Source organism: Lepisma saccharinum, chromosome 13, assembly GCF_977018435.1.
Source record: "Lepisma saccharinum chromosome 13, izLepSacc3.1, whole genome shotgun sequence".
Lineage (NCBI taxonomy): Eukaryota > Metazoa > Arthropoda > Insecta > Zygentoma > Lepismatidae > Lepisma > Lepisma saccharinum.
The window spans coordinates 10,007,540-10,034,060 of record NC_139241.1 but is presented as its reverse complement, the minus strand read 5'-3'; the positions used below and the strand labels follow the sequence as shown (position 1 = coordinate 10,034,060).

The 26,521-nt window shown below is 40.5% G+C and overlaps 1 non-coding gene across 1 annotated transcript; it reads right to left on the bottom strand.

The window, feature by feature from the left end:
- Nucleotides 1–23,112: 23,112 nt before the first annotated feature.
- On the bottom strand, nt 23,113–23,185 carry TRNAK-UUU (transfer RNA lysine (anticodon UUU)). The gene has a single exon. It is a non-coding gene; the product is annotated as a tRNA-Lys (tRNA).
- Nucleotides 23,186–26,521: the final 3,336 nt, after the last annotated feature.

Here is a 26,521-nt window from a genome sequence, read left to right as displayed (position 1 = left end):
CCTGAAAATAAAACAGGAAGCAAGTGGATGGCCGATGTGGTGTAAGACGCAAAAGAATAAAGAAACCTATATTCAGCAATATTTTGAGAGGGAGGGGATTTTGCTGGATGAAAATAACATTGAGGTGAAACCCGGTAAACGCACTCTCGCAAAACTGTGCCTGAATTCTTTGTGGGGAAAGTTCAGCCAACGGGAAAACCTCTCACAAACTACAATCATCACTGAATCTAAGGATTTCCTTGATAAGATAACCGATCCGAACATTATTATTGGTGGAGTTATATTTATCAACCAGGACACGGTAGTGGTAAACTGGAAATATGTCACCGAGGCTGCTCCACAAAATGACAAGGTGAGTGTTCCCATCGGTGCATTCACAACCTGCCATGCACGTCTTAAATTATACGAACTTCTGGAAAAGTTAGGCGATAGAGTGTGCTACTGTGACACAGATTCTGTAATCTACATTGATAACCTTTCGATGGAATACCACCCACAATTAGGTGATGCGCTTGGTGAACTGACTGATGAACTAACGGAGTTTGGTTCGGATGCGGTGTGTGAAGAATTTGTCTCAACAGGGCCAAAATGTTACAGTTTGAAAATATGTAAACCTTTTTCTGAACCTGAATATATTTGCAAAGTAAAAGGTATCACGCTGAACGTGTCAAGTTTGACATTGGTGAATTTTCAAACAATGTGTGATATGGTTAAAGATGGAAAAGATGAAGTTGTTGTGGAGAATATTTTCCGAATTAGACGAACAAAAGAATTCCAGGTCATCAGTTCATTGGAAACACGTCTGTATCAACCTGTCTTGGTGAAACGATGTTTTGATGATAAATATCTCTCGTATCCTTTTGGATTCTGTATGAAGTAAATATATTTCTTGTACATACAATTATTGTAAATCTGATTCTGTATAAAATGCCTGTGTTCATTGTGTATAAAGTAAAGTCTTGAACATATATTATAAATGTGCTTATTTGATTCTGAATAAAATATATATTATGTTAACAGAATGAATACCTATCATTCTCCCACAGAACTCTCAGAGCACAAAACCCGTAAAGTAATTTGTGTAACATAATGTTTCCGAAACTCGTTCATCCTTTTACAATGATGGTCTGTGGAGCATCAGGAAGTGGTAAAACCACCTTCGTAACAAACCTTGTCGTTTCTATTGTTCATCTTGTTGAAGGGCCTATTAAAAAAATAGTATGGTGTTACGATCAGGAAAATAGTATTCCGAAAAAAATGTATGACGTAGATTTTCATAAGGGTATTGTTAATTGGGAATCGTGGAATGGTAAAACTCCGACTCTTATAATTCTAGATGATCTTATGATGGTTGCTCAAGGAGAAAAAGTTGCTGATCTTTTCACAAAGGGTAGTCACCACAAAAATATCTCGGTGGTCTTCATAACACAAAATCTTTTTCATCAGGGTAAAAATTGCAGGGATATTTCTCTCAACGTGAAACATTTTGTTATATTTAAAAATCCACGTGATATGAACCAATTTACTGTTTTTGCACGGCAACTCCACCCACATCGTATGAAGGAACTCGAAAAAGTATATATAGATGCAACAAAAAAACCTTTCAGTTATTTGTATATTGATCTCTCCCAGTCAACACCGGATCCTCTACGTTATCAGACAGATATTTTTAACGAGAATTACTCGACAGCATATCTTCCTCAGGAATGCTTGAAACATCGAGATGAAGAAAACGAGGAAGAGACGTACCAGTTCACATTCTAAACATAATATTTCCTTCAAGAAACATTCACCCTTTTTACACGTGCTGAAAAATTCTCCATCGAAAGTTCGTAAATCGTTATTGAAGACCGCACCTAAAAAGACAATTCGTTTCATCAGTGAATGCTGTCTCAATGTTTTAAAAGGTAACGTAAAACTTAAACCGTCTGCAAAACGCCGTCTGGCACCTTACAAGACAGTTTTACGTAATCTTGTAAAACCTAAAGTGAATATCGAAAAACGGAGAAACATTCTAGTTCAGAAAGGAGGATTTTTACCTTTGCTTCTGGGTTCATTGCTATCGGGTCTTCTAGGAACCCTTATTCCACATTAAAATGTCATCCGTTTATAAGAAAATGGTTGTTCTGTCGCCAGAACAGCTAGAACGCATTCGAAACACCGAATCGTCTGCGAGTCTGAAATTATCTATTCTGGATAAAAGAATGAACGATATTATGAAAATGAAGGATATATCTGACGATCAAAAATGGCGTCTGTACAGAAAGGAACTGGACGAGTATTTATGGTTGAGTAGAAAATCAAAGGAACCATTACGAATTCCCATCGTTCAAGATAACAACGATTCAACTGTTTCGCCAGATTCATCGTATTTTCCTCCAAACCTGGCAGAAACATTGCCGCACAATACGCGACAGGAATTACGGGATATCATCGACGAATATCAATCCACAGCGCAACGTCTAATAGACGGGCGTCGGGAAACAGAACTTCCGAAACCTAGGACGTTGACATATTCGACATCATCGTCAACGGAAATTCCTGGGCCCTCTCACAGCCAGCAGCAACCCAAGAAAAAGAAGAAGAAGAAGAAGAAGGCGGGTGTTCGCGTTTCCAGAAAAACTAAACCCTTCCTGAGAACACCCGATGCATACAAACTCGTTCCTTTAAGGAGAAGTCGAAGACGCAGAGATCTATCATGGGAGTCCCTAAATTGAAGCACAATAAAATTCTCTCGAAAATATATTACGATCCTAAACATGGTGCGTCATTTTCATCCGTGGATCGTTTATGGAAAGCGGTAAGAGATAAAAATATATCACGTGATGAGGTGAAAAAATGGTTGATGCATCAGGAAACATATACACTCCACAAAGGTGCCCGAAAAAGGTTCCCGCGAAATCACTATAATGTGTGGAACATTGACATGCTCTGGGAAGCTGATCTTAACGATATGACATCAATACAGAAACACAACGACGGCTTCAAATACCTTCTGACGGTTATCGACGTATTTTCAAAGTATGCCTTTGCATTACTTCTGAAAAATAAAACTAGCAATTCGGTAACCGAAGCTTTCAAGAACATTTTCGAGCAGAGTAAAAGGAAGCCTGTCACGCTGCAAACTGATCAGGGAACAGAATTCACAAATTCCACATTTCAGACGTTTCTAAAGAAAGAACAGATACAATTCTCTACTGCCTCTAATCACCCCGTCAAAGCTAGTGTAGTGGAACGTTTTAACAGAACGTTAAAGGAGCGAATGTGGAAATATTTCACCTCGAAACAGACAAGACGTTACATAGATATTCTACCACAACTTCTTGATGGCTACAATAACACTATCCATAGTTCTATAGGAATGGCTCCTCGAGACGTAAACGAGACAAACGTATATGCAGTGTGGAAACATCTTAACAGATATAACGATCATATTTCACACCCAGCTTCAGATTTGAATGTGGGGGATATGGTACGAATTTCGGTTGTTAAAGGACATTTCGAAAAGGGTTACGAACAGTCGTGGTCTCGAGAAGTCTTCAAAATTCATGCCATCGTTCAACGTACACCTGTGCCAGTTTACGTATTGGACGATTTAAATGGTGAACCTGTAAAAGGAACATTCTACAAGGAGGAAGTTCAGAAAGTTTATTCAGATCCTAACGAAGAGTATAAAATCGATAAAATTTTGAAAACACGCGGTAAAGGTAGAAATTTGGAATATCTCGTTCGCTGGCTCGGTTACCCACCCAGTTTTGACTCATGGATCAAGGCATCTTCGGTAAAACAGCTATCGAACGGATAAATTACATATTTATATCAAAACATGCACCTTCCACGTTTCAGTGAGTTATTTTAACTCGGTGAGAATGGATGACGATTTCTACGTCTACCTCCCGTCATCTGCATCGGAAAAATATTTTCCAGACAACACGCTGACCCATTTCACAGTAAAACTTGCAAGACGTATCGATCTGATTCCCGAATTATGGGAAGTCGGATTAGCAGAATTACACCATTCAACTCTATACGATAATGTTCTGGAGACCGATTTCGGATCGGTGACTTTTCCTGTTCGAACATACGCAAATGCGAAAGATTTGATTACCACGATTGCAGATTCCCTTCCCGATGATCAAGAAATACGAAAAACCATTCTTAAGGAATTCTGGCATTTTCTAATCGAGCCGCAATGGGGTTCACCTGGATCATCGATTTCCACGGACAACACACTCTACATCAACGAACAGCCGTTCTATTTTCCTGCAGCAAATTATACGGTGGAGGATCTTATCTCTTTTTTAAAAACTAGTCCTGCCAATGTAGCTGTGCCTACTCATCTTCGATTCTACTTTAAAGAAGCATTGGTTAAATATCTGAATGAGATGGGTCTTTCGCACCCCGAATCGGACGGTCAAGTGGACAATACAGTGACACCAATCGACGTAACAGACGATTATGCTAAATTTCGGTACGATATATTGAAATCTATCTATTCTACACACATAACATCTAATAACACTGTGGATAAAAATCCTTATATATTTATATATTCGGATATTGTAAAACAGCAATTGGTTGGTGAAGAAATGTTACGACTTCTACGTCTTGCTCGAAAACCATGTTTTGAAATCGATACACCCTGTATAGTACCAGTAGCCCATCACACATTCGATCCAATTCATTACGTTCCTCTGGATAAAGGTTCTTTTGAAACGGTAGAAATCGCCTTGAATGATAGAAAAGGAAATTTTATACCTTTAAGAAGCAGCTCCGTTCCCACAATTGCTGTTCTACATTTTCGTAGAAAACGAAAACCTTTTTAAAAAACAACAGAACATCATTTATTTCAGTCTATGTCGAAAACCAGATGAATCATCATGTATTCACAAGTCGATTATTATACTCACCAAATACATGGAGGAATCGGACCCATTTTTCGTTCTAATAGAATCCAGAAAGGGAGAGGTCTGGGTTCTCTTTTTGCAGGACTTTTTAGAATGGTGAAACCTCTTCTCTGGAGTGGCGCAAAAGCAATCGGCAGAGAAGCTTTAAAAACTGGTGCTAATATCATCACCGATATGGCGACAACGCAGCAAACTCCGAAAACCATTGTACGTCAAAGATTACGCGAGGCAGGTCAAAATCTTAAAACTAAAACGCAACAGAAAATCGATTCTCTGGCAGGATCGGGTATAAGAATGAGATCAACAAGAAAAAATACTCATTCGGTGTTAAAACACTCGGCCACCCGTACCTCAACACTTCGAAAGAAAGGTGGTACATCTGCAAAACGTCGACAAACCCGCAAACGAGGAAATAAACAGAAAAACACCGTCAAAGATATTTTTGGGTAATAATGGAGAATAACGCTTGCATGATATCACAACTGGATCTGTTCCAGAAAAAACCTATCCAGCAGAATGTTGAAAAAACATACACCGTTACCTACAAACCGATTGTTTCCATCGATAATCAAAACGTAATTCTGTTTGTGATACCTGCAACGGGAACAGATTTCCTCGATCTCTCATCTTGCTATCTACGTATGGAACTTGAAATGGTCAATCAAGATGGGAGTCGCATGAGCGCTTCTCCAACCGACAATGCAACCACAAAAAACTGCGGAGTCATAAATTATCTTCAGAATACTATGTTTTCGCAATGTAACGTTATGATCAATGGCATATCTGTAACATCTGCTGATAACAATTATGCATATAAATCAATCCTCGAAGTGATCACCAATTACGGTTCCGATGCTGCCAACACACATCTCACGAACGCCTTGTATTACTTGGACACACCAGGACAGCAAAATAAAATTAATGCTGCAAACAAGGGTTTTACTACCAGAAAAGATTTTTTCCAATACATTCCGACAACCGGAAATCCTACAGAAGTAACATCCACAGTGGAAGTTATGGGAAGACTCCACATTGATTTCTTCAATCAACCTAAATACCTCGTCAACGGTGTCGAAGTACGTATCGAACTTATTAAGGCACGTGATTCCTTTTACATTTGGGGTGATCAAGATTCACCTACCGTAAAAGTAAAAATATTAAAGGCAGTTCTCGAAATAAATCATGTCATTCCTACTCCTACCACAAGTTTGGCTATAGATAAAGCACTTTCTTACGCTCCAGCTCACTACCCTTTCACGAGAAGCATCATTAAAGCTTACTCTTATGTTACCGGGACACAGCAGATTTCCATCGATAATGTTTTCCAAGGTCCTTTCCCGAACGTTGTACTACTTGCTATGGTGTCCACTTCCAGTTATCTCGGTAGTGCCAATACAAACCCGTTTGACTTTAGAAGTTTTAATCTATCTTCTTTCCATCTTGTTAAGAATGGAGAACTCATACCTCACGAACCTTTGAGGATAACAGCAGGAGGAAATGGTGGTTTGGTGACACGTGCCTATCAGACACTCTTTTCGGGTACAGGTATCCACCACGGTAATTTCGGTCATCAGATCACCAGGCAAATGTTCCAAAATGGATCATTTTTTCTGATTTTCGACATTACATCAGATTTTTCAGGGAACGATACACACACCAGTCTTCAGGAACAAGGTACCTTAGGAGTGGAGATGCAGTTTTCTCCTCAACTACCCGAAAATATAACCTGTCTTATTTATGCCGAATTCGACGCTGCAGTGGATATAACAAAAAATAGAGATATCATCGTTCACTAGTGTAGTGTTTATAAATTGCATGTACTCCTGTTATCAGCTCGCAGTGGGCTCGGTACAGTCGCGAAGGAAACATCGGAGCTGTGATGGAAAAAACTGACGACCCGTTTTTGAAGATTGAATATCGGAATAGCGACTTTTCGAAAACATTATTCCAGAAAACTCGTACACCTTGGTTTCACGCTTTGGACGACGGTCTCATCCAAGTGACTAAAAACAGGGATATTATCATCAACGATGAATACGTCGCAGATCAGACACGTCCTCACTCGCAACTGCGCATCCAAAAAAATCTTTTGTGGTGTTTACCCCAGAGACCTTCTACCTAGAGCGTTCTGCACCCCTGCCTTGATAATTGCAAACACAGACACTTCCGATTCCCAGGGAACGCACTGGGTTGCATTCTATTTCGATAAGAACAATGTGGCCGAATATTTTGATTCATACGGTTTCCATCCGTATTACCAAGAATTTGTAACATTCTTGAATCGACATTCCTCTGTCTGGACTTACAACAATACCCCCTTACAAGGGATATCTGCCACAACATGCGGACATTACTGCTGCGTATATGCTTATTACAAAGCACGTAACATCACAACCAAGGATTTTATACAAACCTTTCCACCAGTCATCGATAAAGATGAATATATTCGACAACGTTTCCATGACATCTTCAAACGTTTACCGAACTGCAAGTGTCCTAGAGGAACCCAAGTGTGTCGTTCTATCCAAGCATTACGGGGTGTACGTAACACGCATGTATAAAACATCTGTGCATTGATGTATCTTGTTCAGTGTCTCCTGGGAAGTTCTAGTGACAACATCATGGAACCTGTTATGAACGTTCCTGTGAAGAAACACGAAAAGCTCGTGGAACGTATGACTCGCAAGACCCGCAAACGTCTCCTCCCACTCGAGATCGAGACAACTAATCTCAGCAACAAAAAATCACCCGACAAAGAAATGGATGTGGCAACGAAGAGCGATCAACAAAAAATACCTGACGCAATCAACTTGCCTCAAGACAGCAACGAATGTTCGAAACTACATAACGTGGATGCCTGCACGGATCTTTATCTTGCAAACATATACTTTCTGAACAGTGAAAAAACCAAGTATGTGGCAATAGGTTTCAAGAAAGACTCCCCTTACAACCTTGTGTGGGAATTTTCGCAGCAGGGAAGATCGCCCGTATATATGGATTTGGCACAAATTCGTGAACTGTATACTATACAATCTGATCTGCTAACTTACGTCGATACAGGTCGACGATTCAATTATTGGGTTACCGGAAATATTACCATCAATGGAGTAAACTTTTTTGGAAAACGTTGTATTTCTATGTATCGTCATTCTTCACCGGATGCATTCATTTTTACTCCCGATGAACTGCACATATTCCTATGTAAACTGCTGAAACCTTTGAAAAAATTAATGAGGGAATGTTATCAGAAAATACAACCCTACGTGGAGGGTTATGTACATAATATCATGAAGAACATGTATTCGGACAAAAAGGAACCACCCGAACATCTGCTGAATCCTTTCTACATTCTCTTGTACAATGAACTGATGACCGAAATATACCTCGTCAACGATCGGGGTCACACACTGACATTGTAAATCAACTGTTACTTACCATGCATCCATATTGTATTGTTATTTGTATTGTACACTAGAAATTGTAAACCTTTCTATAAATTTTGTAAACTAGAAATTGTTGTAAACCTTTCTCTATAAATAAAACATTTTAAATATTCAACATCTTTTATTTGTTATATTATTACAATAAAAATCATACATTTTCCAGGTATTTTCAACTGCACAGGTTTTCCTCGGATTTCTACATCGAGTATGGTCTCTGCATTTTTTCCCCATCACATGTATACTGTTCAATTTAGGACATTCAAGATCTTCCATGTTCTGTACAAATACATTCCTGAGTCCTTTTTCCCCGATGCACTTTTCCACAAGTACCACTTTTTCCGTACCTTTAACATACACTGTTCCTTGTGGAAGTACAGAATATAAAAGATCACCTAATTTCTCATAGGGGACCCAACCGTTTTCCCAGTCAAGTCCGTGTTTGAAGTCCCGCAGCCAGTAATTTGTACGGCGGTACTTTTCACTCACTAAATGTAGACCGTACGGGGGTTTCACCAAAAAGTCAAATGTACATTCAAAAGGATATTTCAATACCCCCACTTCTTTCCACACAAATTCACCATCTCTCCCTCGAAGACCCTGAACATCCAGAAAACACACACCCATAGTTCAACAGGTAAACACTGTGATTGTGTCTTCAATGCTGCCTCGGCATATGGCACACTTATCCAATTGAGAAGAACAAACTCCGCAGGATACAAAATGGCGGCACGGAAGAATTACAACACTGCAGGGTTTTTCAAAACATATCTTGCACATAAACACAGAATCCACACTTGGGGGGTCTTCCTTCACTGATTCTGGACAGTCACAGTATCTGCAACTTTTCGAATCACTGTGTAACGCTGCAACACTCTGTATGTAACTACAGGCTGGTATTGCCCGGTAATGTTCTAGAATCGGGCAATCTTCGGATGTCCAATCACACGCTCCGTACCCACAATGGAAACATATTACCCTATCACTGAATCCTGAATAATAAAAACCTGCAGTGACTAATTCTTCAGCAGTCTGACGTAATCCTATTGGCCACTTTCTGTAAGTCTTGTATCTCGCATTCACCGACATATAATCGGTGGTAAAAGGACCGCCTGCTATCAGACGAGTATGGTAAGTATACACTCTCATATGTCGAACAAAGAAAACTCGTCTGATACTGTAGGTGACGGCGTTGTAGGTATCGGCGATAAATGTTCAATCTGGTTATCCTCACCATCAACAGGAAACAGTGATCTGCGAACACCGGAAGAAAACACAGGGAAACAGGGATGTCCTTCTAATTTACGTAACAAAGGGCGGTCGCAAGCTGAACACCACACGGAACTTCTGTTCTCCAGCAAAACAAGCCACTCTTTCACTCTTCCCTTCAATGCTTCATGCATCTCATCCTCATCCTTCCTGCGACGTAGTTCGCACATACACCTGTGACTTGGGAATCCTGTTTTTTCATCCACTCTTTTTTTTCTCTCGTCTATCTTCTTTAGCGTCTCGCAATATTCATGGACACCATTTCCTAATTCGTCAAACAGGTAACATCCACACCAGGGAGGTTCACGTAGCCCCACATACATAAACGGAAAATAGTTCAACAGACGGTGCAGGGCTGTTCGGTCACTATCCAGCCCCCCGCAAGATCGAACAATTTCCCAGAACTCCTCGTAACTATATTCGTAAAAATTCAACCCTCTACTAAACAATCCTGTGCCACACACGTCCATTCTCTCACACACCGATCACGCCTCGACCCACTACTATTTATACCTTCTCCCATCTACGTCATTTCCTCCAAAAGGCAACGCCCCAAACATGTTCATTCCTGTCCTCCATTCATAAGCATGTTCGAGCATGTTCCAGCATGTTCTGCTCGGAAAATTGTGCCAACCATCGAAATTACAAATAACCAACTCCCATCAATCACCTCAACACCCCACACCCTATTCCAATAACAGTATATCGGAAATCAATACACATTTTCACATCTTTCACACAATTTCTCAATAAAAACATTCAAGAATTTAATCACGTGACACGTTTGTGAAATCTACTCCCAAACCCATGACGTCATCATCAATAAATCAATCATTGAATCACGTGACCTAATTCGGAAATCACCGATATTCTTCTGAGTTGGCAACACTGCTCTTCCCAATTGGCAACACTGTTCACACTCTATTCTGCTCCTCTCAATCCATTTTTTGGAATATCAATATATACACATTCCATTTTCACATCTTTCACAAAAAATCTAAATAACAACATATACCCCGAACTCGGAATCGAACCCTGGACCATTCACTTTAAACACTAACGCTTTAACAACTCACCTATTCAAATCTATACAAATTTAGAGGAAATACATCCCAGTTGGAAACACTACTCTTTTTATTCACATTTGGCAACACTGATCACAATTCACACACAATTATTCTCCTCTCGATAACACCCTATTCCAATAACAGTATATCGGAAATCAATACACATTTTCACATCTTTCACACAATTTCTCAATAAAAACATTCAAGAATTTAATCACGTGACACGTTTGTGAAATCTACTCCCAAACCCATGACGTCATCATCAATAAATCAATCATTGAATCACGTGACATAATTCGGAAATCACCGATATTCTTCTGAGTTGGCAACACTGCTCTTCCCAATTGGCAACACTGTTCACACTCTATTCTACTCCTCTCAATCCATTTTTTTTCGGAAATCAATATATACACATTCCATTTTCACATCTTTCACAAAAAATAACAACATATACCCCGAACTCGGAATCGAAACCATTCACTTTAAACACTAACGCTCACCTATTCAAATCTATACAAATTTACACCAAATACATCCCAGTTGGAAACACTACTCTTTTTATTCACATTTGGCAACACTCATCACAATTCACACACAATTATTCTCCTCTCCATCCATTTATCTTATCATTTCCGCCCAGACCAATTAACAAACCCCCACACCCTCTTATCTACTTCCTTATCTCTCTTATCTTATCTACTTCCGGTTCAAACGAAATTTATACGAAGTTTTCTTCGTCAACGCCGGTGCGTTACTACTCTAAAGGTCCCGGGTTCGATCCCCGGCCGGTTCAAATCCGAGAACTTTTGTAACGATGGAAGCGGCCCCGGCGCCCACCCAGCGTCGAATAACATGGGTACCTGGGTGAAACCCTGGGGGGTAAAGACAGTCAGGGGCGTGATGATCACATCACCCCCACTCACGACCGGATCAAGAAAGTGTGGAGCGTTACCCCCACACCCCTATACGCCTTCATGGCGTGGTGCTATGCACAGGGGAGCACTTTACCTTTTTTTTACCTTTACCAATTCCATCAAATGTGAATCTGATTCTTAATAAAATTATAAATAAAATACACTTGATGCGTTCTGGTGCATCAATAGATATGATGCATTTAGTTTTCTGTGTAGCCTTTTTCACATATGGTGAAAAAGGTGCAGTGGTAGCGTCGTCGCCTTGTAATCAAGGGGTCCCGGGTTCGATTACCGGTGGAGAGGCTCATAGTGGTTTCGATCCCACTTTAAACTGTAGGTCCAGTCCAAATTAGCTTTACTGTGCAGAAAGTGGACTTAAAACGCCAACTCAATTGATTGATTGATTGATTGATTTAGTTTATTTTACTTCGCGTTTTGTGCCTCTTGGCTAATTTGCGAAGATGAGGATGAGTGATGAAAGGATGAAATTGATGAATGGACATTCACAAACAACCAAGCCCGACCGGGATTCGAACCCGGGACCCTTGGCGTCGCAGCGCGATGTGCTAACCGCTCGGCCACAGGGTCGGGCACCCCAATCAATCAATTTTTCACATATATTCTGATTTCAAGATTCCACTATGTCAGTGTTATATCTAAGGAGGAGGCAACTGAGAATTCATTATGGCGGGGAAAGAAATATGTTTTTCTTCTTTTTTTTTTCGCTTTGAAACATTCCTTCCACTGCTACTGCTTACTCATGATATCCGATTAACTGTAAACATGTTGAAGGGAAAGAACGGCGCCACATATCATGGAAGAAGAAGAAGGAAGTGCAGGCAAAGTGAATGATCCAGTGGTAAAGCAAGCAGGTCATAATGATTGCGAAAGTCATTTTTGTCTTCGGTGCGTCCTTTCGGCGGTACGAACGTTCAAAAGAGTCCGTTTTTATGACATTGCTTTCTGTGGTAAAACCGCGCGTGCTATGGGTGCAAGGAAGGATATTCAGACCAAAGTAACGTGATCAAAACACCAAGCCTTCGGTTAGCAGAACCGACATTTCAATTGTTTGAAGTACTGTTTGGCCACTTTATGCCACATATCATAGAAGAAGAAGAAGGAAGTGCAGGCACAGTGAATGATCCAGTGGGTAAAGCAGGCAGGTCATAATGTTTTTTGTTTTTTTTTAATGCGAGTGTCATTTTTCTCTTCGGTGCATCCTTTAGGCGGTACGGACGTTCAAAAGTGTCCGTTTTTTATGACATTGCTTTCTGTAGTGAAACGGCGCGTGCTAGGGGTGCAAGGAACACATACTCAGACCAAAGTAACGTGACCAAAACACCGAGCCTTCGGTTAGCAATTGTTTCAAGTACTGTTCGGCGATACATCGTCCAGACGATATATCGTGATATTGAGAAACTATGGTCCAGGCGATATTAACTAGATGATATATCGTCACGATATTTTTGCGATATATATATATTGGAGAGGGAGACGATATATCACGCATATCACGATGCGGAAATAATATCGTATCGTATCGTCTGTGACGATATTTTCTTGACGATATATCGCGATATCAAATTTCCGATATCGTACATCCCTAGATTCAAGTCCAATTTATCCTCTGCGTCGGATACGATGTTTGTTTATTAAAATTTACGTATTCTGGTTATTTCACGTCATTCGAAGTTGCGGTTTAGTTATAATGATGAGGATGACTGACGAACTCTGGAACATGGTGATGGAACAAACACAATGACGAGGGTTCTAACCTGGGACCTCTGACATACTACTAGCCACATTATGATTTTTAAACGTATCAAGGAAAACGTCCGGTAATCCAAAGGAAAGCAGACGTCAGTTTGCGGGATCCAGAAGTCCTGTCCCTGGAAACTTCGGGAAATGATTTCCCTACTTTCGGGATTTCCAGTAGGTCAGGAATTTAAAATGATCGCGAAATAAGAATTCTGGATATACTTAATTATCGGAAGGGAAATCTTCTAGAAATGGCATGAAAATACCGAAAATATTTTTTGGGGGGGACAAAATGTGCGTGGAACTCAATAATTTCAGGAGTGTTTGGAAATTCTGAACATTACCCATCTCCAAAATTTTCTGAACTAGTATGGAAATACGTAAAATTTTCTGTCCTGAAGATCGGGATAGTTTTATATACCGTATCGATCCCGTCCCGGACCCATAAACTCCGATCACTCACACCCATAAAGTAAAAGAAACAGTGTGGAAAAAAATAAGGTATCCAAAAGAAATTGTGCAAACTGAGGCATAAGGTTTTTGATTGATTGATTGATTTGGTGTTTTAAGTCCACTTTATGCACAGTAAGGCTAATCGGGACTGGACCTACAGTTTAAAGTAGGATTCGAACAACTATGTGCCTCCACTGGATACCAAACACAGGACCCCTTGATTACAAGGCGACAGCGCCACCACTGCGCCATCGAGGAGGCCTGAGGCGTAAGGAAAAGAAACGAAACATTGCTTTCTTCCAGTAAGCATTAATTTAGTTTTATCAAACTTGTAGACCTATCTCATTTGATGCTTTTGGTCTTTCCATTAATTTACAGTGAACGAAAATATTCTCTAAATAATTTGAAAAATGTAATTAGTTTGGCCGTCTTCTGCGGCGGAGAAGTAGGTGTAGTGCCAGAATTTCTGGATTCGAATCTTTGTCAAGGCATAATGTGTTTTTGTCTTTCCATCTATTTCAAAATTTTATCCTTGTCGTCGCGATTAGCTAAATTGGAAGAAAAGCGACGTAAACATACAGATGGAATTAGTTTGATCTTTTCTCAAACAGCGCATTTGCAAGGGTCATTCAGGGTTCACCGACCAAGACTACAAGTCCTACAAGGACAAAACTACGTGAGTTTTTTAAAGGAATCTCCCTGAGCATACATGCATAACTGCTATCACTGAGTCAGTTACGTGACTTCTTTGGCGTTGAAGAAAATAGACTGCCGTCGTAGCCACTGCAGGATATCTTGATATATTTTGCCAGTGATTCATCTGTCTAAAATTTGAAGTCCTTGCCACCTCCTCAGTCCTCGGAAAAAACGGCAAGAGCAGAGACAAGTCCAAGCAGCACCATCTCGGAATTCCTCCAACAAGATATAAAGGAGCTTAAAGACCAGATACTGGAGCTGCGTTGGGACGTGGACAGCTTTCACAACAGAATGCTGTCTCAGGAGGAAGCAATAGAAGCCGCTGAGCAGTACAGTAGAAAAAACTGCCTCCTCCTCCACGGCATCTCGGAAACGCCAGCCGAAGATACGATGAAGATTGTCATGGACACTTTGTCCACGAAACTTGGCATCAGTCTCGGTGCCTCTAATGTGGATCGCCTGCACAGGTTGGGCACCAAACGTACTCGTACGTCGGCAGAAGTTGTACAGTAGGGGCACCGTCCGATCATCGTGAAGTTCCTGAGGTACCAAACTCTGGAGCACGTGTTGAGAGCCAAGAGGAAACTCAAAGGAAGTGGCCTCCTGATAACAGAATCCCTGATGGCAACGAGGCAGCAACTTCTCCGCCGTGCCAAGGAGACGTTCGGGGTGAGGAGCTGCTGGACGTCCGATGGCCGCATCATCATTCAGGGCAGCAACGGCAGGACAAGCATCAACACAGCTCGCAAGTTAGAATCTCTCCTACAGTGCTAAGGTGAAGCAGCAAACCGCAACGACGGAAGCGAAACAAAAGCGAACGAAGGACATCTCATAAATCGCCACCAAATGTACTGGATCTCTGAGTTTCTGTACTGTGTTTGCTACCGTGTATTCTTCTGTGTTTTCGTACTTAAGTGTATGTGTTTATGTGTGTGTGTGTGTGTATTTTAATCATATTTCAAGTGTTTATGTCGAGTGTGTGTGCGTTCATGTCAAATCTGTGCAAGTTTTAAAAGTAACATGCGGGTGTTCTCCAGTTTATTTTGGTCATCCACTTCAATACATGCAGCAAGAGAATCCTGGTTTCAGTACTGGTAAGTCCAATAACATATCTTATTTTCACTCCCGGACCAGCCTAGTTGTTTTTGTAACTATTTTAAAGAGATGGCAACACTAAGTCCAACCACGGCCTATTTTACGAAGCTATACCAAATGGAAGTAGAGTCCAGCGCCCAACCCTCTGCCGACCCTCCCTCGCTTTCTCTTCCCCATTCCCACCCTGCTGTAACGGTACTGAAGGAGGAGCTAGCCAAACACCCAGGGCATTCCACGCACCGCACGTCAACTGTCAGAGTCTTTTGTCGCACTACGACGAATTCCTAACTGTTTTTGCCCCTCTTTCTTGGGATGCAATTCCAGTGTCGGAGAGCTGGCTTGTTTCATCGATCCCAGATCACCTGGTCAGCATGCAGGGATACAGGCTTTATCGTTGCGACAGGATAAACAAAAGTGGCGGAGGCTGCGCAATATATGTAAAAGAAAACATTCCCGTTAAAATCCTCTCTCGTTCGAATGGAGAATACTCGAGTAGTTCGGAATATTTGATCCTTGAGCTAAATGTAAACATCCAAAAAATCCTCCTCAGCGGAGTGTATCGACCCCCGAAAACTGATTTTGAAAATTTCGAAAAAGAAATATCTACTTTTTTACCGATATACGAACGTTGTATTATCCCGGGTGACGTAGATTTCGACCTCTTGACCTCCAAACCGGAAGTACGGAATTACAAAGACGCCATATCGTCTCTCAACCTATCAGCCTGTTCGTTAAAAGCCACACATCTTTCTCATCAAAGCGAAACGCTTATTGACCATATATTAACCACCAACCCACTAAAAATTCTAAATTTCGCACAATTTCCAGTCCCAGGCATATCGAAGCACGATCTTATTTTTCTGGCCTATTCTCTGAAAACATATAAATATAAACCAAAAGTAATCTCCTTCAGAGATCTTAAACGGCTTGATATTCGAGCCCTGAATATTGAAGTAGGAAAATGCCATGGCACCTCGTGTCCTCTTTTCAAACAGTTGACGAGAAAGTGAATCTCTTAAACTCCGTCATCCTTCATATTTACGACAAGCACGCGCCCGTGAAAAGAAAGAGAGTTTCGAGACCTCCCAGCCCGTGGATCACCCCTGAGATTCTGCAGCTGATGTCCCGTAGGGATGCAGCATACAGGCGGTATAAGTCCACACTCAAAGCAAACCTGCAATCAGTAAATTATTATTTCGAAGAATACCGCATTCTTCGGAATCGGTGCATGCAGGAAATACGAAAGATAAAGTTTTGCTTTGCTGGACAACTATTAAACTACAGATCGCAGCCGAAATCGCTGTGGAATAAACTTAAAATGTTCGGCGTTGGGAGAAAATATGATAGTAATGAAATTGTTGGTATCTCCACAGAAGAACTAAATGGCAACTTCCAAAACGTATCAAGTATAAATCCTGAAATTAAGAAACGTACAATCGACTCCATAAGTGTTCATAAAAGCAACAACAACAATAGATTCGATTTCTCTTTTATAACGCATGAAAAGGTCCAAACTACAATTAATAAAATCAAATCCAATGCAACCGGAGCAGACAAAATTTCTATTAACATGTTAAAGTATATCGCTACCCACATCTCACCCAAAATTGCAGATATTTTCAACACATCCCTGTACACTGGCACATTCCCAAGCATTTGGAAACTCGCTCACATACGCCCCCCTGGCTAAAATCACCAACCCAGTAAGCGCTGAAGATTTTCGACCGATCAGTATTCTCCCAACTTTGTCAAAAGTATTTGAAAACATCGTTCACGAGCAAATTTTTAACTATGTGCAATCGAAAAAATTGTTGAACCCCTTCCAGTCCGGTTTCCGCTCACATCACAGCACCAGCACAGCGCTCATTATAGTGGTGGATGATGTAAGGTCGGCGATGGATAAGAGATATTTGACAATGCTAGTTCTCCTCGATTACAGCAAAGCCTTCCAAACCGTAGACCACAATATCCTACTGACTAAATTGTCATCTTATTTCACCTTTTCCCAACCCGCTGTTGACTGGGCTCACTCATATTTAGCAGCCAGACAGCAATGCACATTCGTTTCTGACAATAAGTCGTCGTGGCTGCCGACGAATTGCGGTGTGCCCCAAGGTAGCGTTCTGTCTTCGCTGCTGTTCTCCATGTACGTAAATGATATATCTGGAAATTTTCAATCGACAAATTACCATCTGTACGCTGATGACGTCCAATTTTATTTAACGTTCCCTAAAACAAGCATCAATATGGCCATCAAAGCCCTAAACGACGATATTATGAACGTCTGCAAGTGGTCTCAGGCAAACGGCCTGCGAGTAAATGCAGAGAAAACGAAATGTATTTTAATTGGCTCACGTCAGCTCATTTTCACAACAGAGAAGTCCTCCATCCCTGACATTCTTGTCGAAGGAAACCTCATTTCATTGTCGCTTTCGGTCAAAGACCTGGGAGTCGTTGTGGACGAAAACCTCACTTGGAGTGACCATGTGAAGGCCATATGCAAAAAATCCTACGCAGCATTACACTCGCTGTACCGATTTAAAAATATTTTACCACAGGAAGTAAAAAAAAAAAACCACTCGTGGAGTCGTTAGTTCTGTCTCAAATAGACTACTGTGACTTGACATATATTGACCTCAACGGTGAACTAGCAAGACGTCTACAGCGAATACGAAATGCATGTGTGCGCTACATTTATAATATCAAATATTTTGACCACCTGACCCTGGCTTTCAAGGACCTAGGCTGGTTCGACCTTTCCACTCGCCGCTGCTCCCACGCTCTTACGGCGCTCTACAAAATAGTAAACTCACGAGGGCCCTCCTACCTACATTCTCGATTTCAACCCCTAAGTTCAGCACACACCTTTGCCACCCGTTCGAGAGACAACTCTCTGCTGGCCATCCCCTCCCACAAGACAACATTTTATGGAAATTCCTGAACGGTCACTGCTACTAGAGCGTGGAATGACCTCCCCAACGACATAAGAAACTAGTCTTCTCTCGGCCAATTCAAATCAAAATTAATAAATCATCTTCTGGAGTCAACTTACCAGTACTGAAAACAGGGAAATAAAGTTAAACCTTCGTGTAAACTGGTAGGACCAACACCCACCGACTTTTTCTGTAATTTGACTATGTTTGTTGCGTGTGTGTTTATGTTTTACGTGTATTTTTTTACTTAGTGTGTATGTATTTTTGTTTTTATTTTTTATGTTTTTTGCATCTTTCTCTTTTATTTTTTTTGTGTTTTCCTTTTCTTGGTATCTTAATGTTCTTAGTTTTTATATATTTCATTTCTTGGTATCTTAATGTTTTTAGTTTTATATATTTAACATACAGTTAGCTATAAAAATAAATTTATAAAATGTAAAGTAGAGATAGTTAAGTGGAAGAAAAGGCCTGTGCCTTAACTTCGCCATCCAAAACAAGGAATAAATAAATAAATAAATCTTTAAACGGGTCAAATAAATCTGATATTCACTAAGAGCTAAGCCCGGAGTGTAAGAACATGAAGCAAAACCCTTTCGGAGAGTTATTGCTGTCAAATTGACCATGTGGGGATGTTATGGTGAAGGATAACATTTGCACACAACATCAACGTCCTTTATATGCAAATGTCAATATACGGAACCCTTCATCAATGTGCAGGAATACTGGGCATAAATCATGATCCTTTCCCCCAAAAATCACATAAAGAACACTTTGCATGTCCCAGTCGGACAAATGTGTCCACGCGGTTCATTCGTGAGCAACTAGCGTTCTTCGCCAAGCTGTTGAGATCATTCGTACACTCACTCATTCTCCGGCAGTTTTATCATTCTCCTATTTATCATTGCACATTACTATACTGAAAGTCACTGGTAGATGAACTTGCTTAGTTTGATTGATTGATTTGTCGTTTTAAGTCCACTTTATGAACAGAAAGTATAATCGGGACTGGACCTATAGTTTAAAGTGGGATCCGAACCACTGTGCCAAGTGCCTTCACTGGATATCGAACCCAGGACTTGATTACGAGGCGACAACGTTACCACTATGCCATCGGGTTGACCCTAGTCTCTGATATACATATCGTGAAGAAACACAAAAAGACACTGAACTGTTCGTAAAAAAATGATAATGTTTATGGAAAGGAAGCAAGTGAATCCAGTTTCTACTTAAATAGTGGACTCAATTCTGAACTTAGCAACAACGCCACGGTATTTTCAATTCAATTTAAATTTTATGATTTGTAAAACATGTAACATCACAAAAAATTTACAACTTTTTATTATAGTTACACATATGAGTACATACGAAAATAGAACTTATTTGTTTAGTTAAGTTCTCAGATCCGCATTCAGACGGCAGCAGCTCTGCACGTTGACTTTAGTCGCCGTCAAGCGGAACAAAATTAAACTAACTTCCTCCTCACTCCCCCCCCCCTTTCACCCTATTACGATCGGAAGCAAGTTTCAGTCGCTATCTTTGCTGTAGACTCTTCGTACGCCTCGCCAGAAAGCTGTAACGGAAGCCTTTTCCTGTCGCCGAGTGCTTCGTTTTCCTCTTGCAACATCTAGCCGTAAAAGTGGGTATCCGTACGGTTAAGAAGGAATCACCAACCCGGCGTTAAGGGATATAAGGTAAACCAGTGACTTTATAGACTTTATAATATGTTCCGTTATTAGTTCTACGATACATCGTATTGTTCCCGAAGTTAACTCAGGTTAAAAACGGGCGAGAACTATGCGTCTCTTTGACTGGTTGTTATTCAACTCATAGTAAGTGCACTTGACGTTACGCTAACATGGCGGATCACTGGGGAACAATATATATATATATATATATATATATATATATATATATATATATATATATATATATATATATAGGCATAAAGTTTAATAACAGTTTCAGCACACAAAACAGCTGTGATTGGTGATTGCCAATTGTATGATTGGTTCAGTTGAATTGACTCCAGTTATAAAAATAAACACACCATGGAAAATGTAGAAGGTACAATTACTCCACGCTTTCTTTGGTAATATCAAAATTTGATAATGGGCTGAAATTCCCATAAAGAAACTTATTTATTTATTTGTAAATTGTTGCTAGGCAACTTATGAAGCATTGCTAGGCAATATATCTCTTAATGTAGAATTTTGTAGTATAACTAAGCGAAATGCATTTAATGTGAATACATTGGAAATATGAGTTTCTCACGTAGTAAGTGTTTCAATAACCCAAATGTTTTTTGCTATATATGTGGAATATATTGTCTACCATCACAGAGAAGAAATATCACGGATGTAGTGAGAGATTTTTATCAGGCTTATTTTGCCAAAAATCTGGGACAACAGAATAAAAAATGGGCCCCACATATAGTTTCCAAAACTCGTTTCGAATCACTTCGTTATTGGGGCCAATGCAAGCATTCTTGAATTACGGAACCAATTTTTATCTTTTGAAATTCCCTCACTCGAATATTTTAAATCCGAACTGCAAACAGATCAATTACATGCAGCCATAACAGAAGTTCAATCCAAATACAAACATTAGAAAATTTTATCAATGATTTACCTTCATCTTCCGAATTAAATTATATCGCTCGCAGTGTTGCCAGCATCAAATTGCAATTAGAAACTTACGAAGATTTTTGAAAGATACAGGGTACCATACCTCATATTGAAGATACTTTGACAACCATGAGAAACGAATTGACGAATGTACAGGAAACTCTGGAATTTAAGTTGCCAAGCATAACTGAACCTTTAAATGTAATTCAACGACAGATCACAAAATTAGAGAATCTCAACACTGAATCTGAACTATCTCATTTTTACCATCTCATAGACGACATACAGAACAAATTGCAAACACTGCAACAATCTATCCGTACGCAAAATGACATACAGCCAGGGGCGCTGACTTGTCAAAATTATTGGGGGGGCTCTGCTTACTGAAATAAATGAATGAATGACTCACTCACTCCCTTTTTTTAAAAAAATAAAAATTACGTCCTCGTATAGCAGTTTTCAAGCAGCTATTATATTCCTCATGCAAATGAAATGTAAAAGGAAAAACGTTTAGAAAATGTTTCAAAGTCTCTTTATGTCTTTTGTGTCTGCTCATTTGTTTTTTAGATAAAAATTAACATTTTTATTGAAAAGTATGTATTTACATTAAGAGACCAACCTAACAGTTTTATGCTGGCCTCGGTAGCCGAGCGTGTTGGATGGTCGACTCAACTCGCTTTGATCCAGAGGTCTCAGGTTCGAGTCCCATCGAGGGCATGGGTGTGTTTTAATGTCCGCAACAGACATATGATGGGTTGCAAATAACGAATATTTAACAGTTTTTATTGAATTATTTACATAAATGCTAACACAAAAAGCAGGAAAATAGTTTTACTTGTTTGTTCTTGCTACAATATTTTACTTTTTAAATTTAATTTTTCAATAATAAAAAAATAGCATGTACACTAAGATATAAAGTGACATACACAACAAAAACATATGAACGTGATTTAAAAATAAAGCAAAAGTTGCTCTACGCACTGGGTTATTTCTTTATGAACTCATTACCGAGCGGTCTCAGGTACAAATTATCAAGCACAGTTTGATGTATGTGGAGTACCGCTAAGCTGCTTAGTCTCTTCTGCCTCATAGCAGATCTTAAATATGTCTTTAGTCGGCTAATAGCACTGAATGACCTTTCGGCTGTGGCTGTCGTCACTGGCACAGTGCGGAGGACCATCCTGAATTTAGCTCCTGGAGGGTGCTGTCTTCCACAAGAAACTTCCTTACGTCACGCATGGTAGTTAGAACCACTTTCTTCTGTTTGGTGATATCACCAAGCATGGACATGTGTAAGGAGAGCCTATCGGCCGAAAGAATTGTCGCGTTTGCTGAAAGTTTGTTGTGCAACTGTTCACAGCTGAGATGCATTCTTTCTCTACGGCTGTTACTTTTTGTAGTCCTGTAGATTCATGTCCTTGTTTAACACATGATTTTGCTGTGTCACACACGTCAGTGTATATTGATTTATAATACTATTTTGGAGTGTAGAACTTGTGATGATGTTTGGCAGCATCAGGATTTTCAAGTCTCTTAGGGACGTGACGTTGCCGGGGCAATTCTGGCTCATCAATGAGGCTTGATTTGCCCTCTGTGCATTTCAGCCAGAACTGCTCAAAACCCATTCGCTTTTCTTGAAAGAATCAGTTTTGATTCCACTTCTGTAGCACCAATGCGTGGAGAGTGAATCTTATATTTACTTCTTCTATTGGACCCACCACATGGCAGTAGAGGGAGAGAAAGAAAAATGTCTTGAAGTGAAAGTGTATCATGATCTATAAAAGTTGTTTACCTTGAAATTATGCAAATGAGGGTAGATATTTAACTTTGGACGATGGGGGAGGGTGTAGGCGAGTATGACGCAATCGTACGTGAGGTTACGTAAGTATCCGAAAGCGTAGGAGTTTGTAGATAAGCATAAGAAGCGAAGATGACGTTGTTTGAAAAAAAAGCTTTCGCCCGAACAGGGATTCGAACCCTGGACCATTAAGTTAAAAGCCTAATGCTCTACCGCCTGAGCTATCCGGGCGACAGAGGTTCTAGAAGGTATGAGTAAAACATGTGTGTGTGTGTGTGTGTGTGTGTGTGTGTGTGTCGTTGACGTAGGTGTTGTGAAAAAATACAAAGCTGTAGATGTTATAGTTTATTGGTGATGAATAGGTGCTACATCGGTTTCCCTGGCGCTGCTGATTCGTGTAGACGATGGTAAGGTCCGTGCTGATGGCAGGCGGTATCTGAAACGAGTGATAGAGAAGAATAAATAAGACGGCGTTATAAATCTGGAATGTGTTTTCGTTATTGAGAAGGAAAGGCGAGTAAAATGTGAACTGAATAGGTAATGAGTGTTAGAGTATATACAGCCGGGAATGTGGTTGTTTAAGAGTGGGGTAACATGTACAAGGTGAGTGAGATGTTTGTTTCGCAAGGCCGGCGAGTCTGGAGCCGGAGGCGTTTGTCGGTACAGCTTTGTAGTGCGTTGCGCGACGCTCGGGAATGTGGGTTAGTAAAAGTGGTTTGAATTGTCGTCGTCAGAGGGATAATGTCAAGGTGAGTGCGATGTCTGTAGGTGCGGCAAGGTTGTCCGGTCCGTGGTATGTTGTCAAGGTTGTGAGCATAAGATGTAGATGGGAGTGCGTTCCGTGAATACGTAAGTGGTGTTGTTGGTACTTGTTTGGGTAATGTGTCGAGTTGTCCTTGGCGTAAGTGTATATATTGAGAGTACAGAGCCGATGTGTGGTGTGATTTTGTTTGCATCCGCAGCAGGTTCTAGCAGTAACGAGTAGGTAAATATGTGGTATTGGGGGGAGAATGTGTTTGGTTCGAGTGGTACGTTAGAGTATGGTAATAATATAAACGATTGTATCGTTACAGGTTGGATTGAAGGTTTGTTTGTTTCGATTGATTGTGTTAGGTCAAACAAAATGTCGAACAACATGTTATATTGGCGTTTTTGTGTGGACGTGGAGATTGGTGGTAAAGGGGAGATGTTAATAACAATGGGTAAACACGATGACGCCGATCCGTTTTCGATGGCGAAATGGTTCTACGGACCAAGCGATAAATGTAGGTTCGAAACGAATGTGGAAAATGAAAAAGTTCGTATGTGCGAGTCGTTCATGCTCCACAATAGATTACCTGCGTATAATCATTTTAGTTTCGTGACTGATGATGAGTCTGTGATTCGCGAGATGTTACGGACCGGGGAATTAAGTGGTCCGTACTACATTCATGCTGCGGAAGACAATTTCAGGCAAAAGTGTGTTTGTATGGAGAGGGAGAGGGTGAATTTTGGGAAGGAAGTGTGGTCGTTAAAAAAATGTACGACGCAATATGAAATTAGAAAAGGTAATCCGATGAAATTAGATCTAGAGCATATAAGTATGCCGAAAGGTACTCTATATGCTACTTTGGAGGAGTTTGTTAGATGTAAAGTGGGTGAGCATACGATAGGAAGAGTGGGTGGTTTCCAAAATTGTTTTATTTTGGATACGGGTAAAATGTCGCGCTTAAAGGAAGCTATGGATGCTGCGCACGACGAATTTCTGTATGGGTGGAATGCGGTGTGGGGGTATTTAAGTCTGTTTCATGGTCGTCTGACACCGAGACACACAATAGGGGATATGTTCATGGGGGACATGCCGGATGATATGAATTTAGTTGAGTGTCATTATGTGGAAAAAGATAAATATTTACCGATATATAGTGTGTTCGGCAGTTTTTTTGACCAACATGCTCAATCGAAAGAGGGTTTGTACTCCTCATTTTTTCCTGGCAGTGAGAATAAACGTGTGAAATTAACATCTATGTTATCCTCATTGACAGAAAGAAAAGAGGAGACAGAAGGAGAAGAAGAAGTGGTGTCGACGAAAAGTTCAGAGAATACAAAAGAAGACGGAGAAGACGAAAAAAAGGAAGATTCAATTGTGACCGTGGAAGATTCGTCGAGCACCTCGTCCCCGTCACTGTTAGCATCAGATTTATTCGCCAAAGAATAAACAAAGTACGGAATATAGTATGGTGAGTGTGTGTTGTATGTCTAAACAGTTTGTTACTTACCTTATGGAGAGGTTGGTGATCGTTTGCACACCAATGGTAAAGGGTCCTCTTGTTTGATCGCTGCTGTATGCGCTGCTATTCCCGTTGGATATAATGCCATTACAGGTGAACGAGATATAGTAGAGGTTGCGGGGATGTTAGCCCGCGGGACGAATGTGGAGGTCCGTGATAGAGGAGAAGGAGGAGGATGTTGTGATTGAGGTTGTGGAGGGGAAAGTGGGGGTGCTGAAGGTTGTAAATGGGGAGGTAGTGGTGGTGGTAGATTCAGAGGCACCCCGTCACTAGGAGTCGCTGCAAATGGTAAATAAATGATGTCAGCGCGACGTTCCAATACGCATGACGACTGCCAGATGACACGTCCGTCCACCTCAATTGTATCTCTCTGTAAGGTGTCCACGGTTCGAACCTGGACAGAAAACAAAATCACCATAAGTATGTGTGTGTGTGTGAGATGGATGAAGTAGTGTGATTTGTTTTGTATTCACAGGGCCCATCACCAAGAGGAGGAGGATCACAAAATTTCCCAGGGGAGTATTGCCTACCCTGCAAGAAAACACACCGAGGCGAGCCTTGCGAGCAAGACAGCAAGGATAGTAACGAGACGTCGTACTATCTGCAATACATTGTGCGGAGGGAGCATACGAACGAATTTCTTCAGATACTAGAAGCGAACGCCATGCGCATAGAGAAAGAGATACAAGGATTGATCGCCCTGTATACAACAATGCAGCAGATGCGGAAGGAAAGTCCGGAGATCGATGTTTTTTTTCAAAATGTGCTACAAGATCCTGTGAAATCCCATTAGACCCTACGAAGCAGCTATGATTTGTACAAATTTTTTCGTAAAGAAAATTTTGTAGGTGTCGATAAAAACCTTGCGGCAAAGTACGATATGAAATGAGAATAATGGTGATGGTGTCGAGTACTATGATGATGTGTTTGTACACAACAATAGGTGAATAAAAAATCACTGACCGAGATTTTGTTGTTGTTGTTGTTGTTCGGGGGTTCTGCTATGAAATTAAGTTGTGATAGAAAAAGAATACTTACACCAGCGATAGTGTTTGGTAGCTGCGACGACGACGACGACGAAGAGTAGCGTGTATCCATGATGGTTCTGTAGTATGATTGTGCTAACAAGAAAATATTTTGCAGAATAAATACCAGTGATTGTGGGTCAGCAGCTGTAGAGTGGAATCGGGTAGAGAAAGTACCTAAGAGGAGAATTACTGAAAGTTGTCTTGATGTAGGTTTCGAGTATGTGTAGGTAATATGTTATGCGGTCGATTACATATGGTAACGTAATATG